General features: G+C 45.8%; 1 long non-coding RNA gene across 1 annotated transcript; it reads right to left on the minus strand.

The window, feature by feature from the left end:
• Positions 1–905: 905 nt before the first annotated feature.
• Positions 906–1,617, minus strand: LOC307004091. Its single transcript, XR_013798912.1, has 3 exons — positions 1,518–1,617; positions 1,307–1,444; positions 906–1,230 (listed from the first exon to the last, which is right to left on the minus strand). It is a non-coding gene; the product is annotated as an uncharacterized lncRNA (long non-coding RNA).
• Between the last annotated feature and the right edge of the window lie 477 nt (positions 1,618–2,094).

The following is a 2,094-nucleotide window of genomic DNA, read 5'->3' on the forward strand; positions in this document are numbered from 1 at the left end:
GAAGTGCGGGTTCAGGTTGATCGTGTGGCAGTGAGCAGGTTTATTCTTTGAGAGAGATTTAAGGAAAAGAGTCGACTACGCCACCCTGGTCGCTAAGCCAGGGAAGTCTCCTAATGAGGACACAGGTTCGATTTTCCCTCTTTACACAGAGACAGAGACGTGGGTATACGAAAATACAAAAATGTTCTTTATTAATCAAAGGTAAAATATTAAAAATGTACGGCCATTGGGATCAATCATCACTCCACACATACACACAAACACACACACACACACACACACACACACACACACACACACACAAAATACAGGCTTATCAGGGCTTGTGATTCCCAGAAGCAGGATGAGCTAGTGCCAAACGTCGCCAGCAATGGTCGAGAAGCACCACCACACGTGCACTACACTGCACACTCACACTCACATCAACCAAGACCAAACGCGGTAGTTTGTAGACCACACACTGTGCATCAGGGCCCACCACCAAATGGAGCAACTAGCTCTCCTGCTCCAGATTCACAATGCCTACAAGACAAGAAAAATAAACAAAAAAATGAAAATGGTTTACATGAATACAGGTTTACAATACACCACATACAAAATACCCAATATCACAAAACAAAAATATGATCCACTCAACCCTGCAGTTATTGGTTTCAGTAGGGTTTCAATAAATTTGGTTTAGTCACCAACCTGTCCCAACTTCACAGGGCGGTTAACACTCACAACCCCCTCTTTCCTCTGACAGGCTGAGGATCACTCAAAAAAATAATTAATCAAAAGTAAATCTTATTCATAACACACAAAAAAAAGAATATAAGGGCAAACCCAAAAGAATAACAAAAGAAATCGAAACCAAACAAATTAAATAAATTTACATCACAATAATAAAGCAAACTCAATCGAAAATATATTGACAAAAGCTACATCAACAATGCTGTGCGTGCTCACATGGGAGCCACGGCCAGCAGAGCATTGAACCAAACAATAAACAAAAAGTAAAGATATTAGGAACAAAACAGCAGCAATGGAAGTCCCAATCCGAGCAGCAGTCTTCACGTACTGTTATAACTGGCAGATTCATTCACCTGCAAAATCCCGAATGTAAACTAAAATATGCGCAGTACTGACTCATCTTTAAGCTACTATACAGTGACCACACATACCAACAGGCGGAGATCGCGTCATTCGTCCGGCAGCAACAGATTGAGAACCAAATATGACCAGGGCGAGCTGAAATACACAGATAACCCCATGATTATACATTACTTAAAATAAATACGGCCACAGGAGGCAGAAAGAGACCTACCAGAAAGCCAAACAGCAATACACCAGGAACTATTATTGTAGTAGTATGACGTGCGTTGGTATCCGGCAAACGGTGCGCGTTCACCAATCAATATAAACGCGCGGCCCAACTTGCGCTTATCCACGAGCCGCACAGCACCTAAGAGTTACATCGTTAACCGTTTAAAGTCCGGTAGGTTCGAACAATAATCCCAAACGGCCGTTACACTCACCTCCAGCCAGCGCACCAGACCAACAGCAGAAAATGACGCGCTAGACAACACGCAGCACCTTGACACCATGTGCGGTAACAAAAACAGCCATCTTAATATACCCAGATGAAATGAGACGCTGATTACCCACGGGCCTCTAGGGCGGAGTCAACACCTGCAAACAGGATGCCACCCAACAGCAGCACTTCACTACAATCTACCCCTCCCCTTTGCATTGTCGCCCCGACGATGGACTAACAACCAGTAACCTTAGTATTCAGGTCCAGGGTCTGAACACCACGGTTACAGAATGGGACACTGAAGGCACCCCATTCAACAGGGGCCTAGGAAGATGATGGAGATTTGAGTGTCGACCAGCAGTCGCTCTTCCAGTCCTTCGCAGACCAACCTCGCTCTCCCCAGGCCCATCTTCCGGCCCAGCGGATTCAGCCACCAAACTAATTTCAACCCCACTGTTCCCCTCTGGGGTAATCACTCGTCCTATGGGGACCGGGTCTGAAGACCCTGCTGCCATTGGGGGGGCAACGTGCTCGGATGAAACTGGACTTACACAACCGGGACCCCCCGAGAAACTCTC

This window comes from Phoxinus phoxinus (genome assembly GCF_949152265.1).
Source record: "Phoxinus phoxinus genome assembly, chromosome: 9".
NCBI lineage: Eukaryota > Metazoa > Chordata > Actinopteri > Cypriniformes > Leuciscidae > Phoxinus > Phoxinus phoxinus.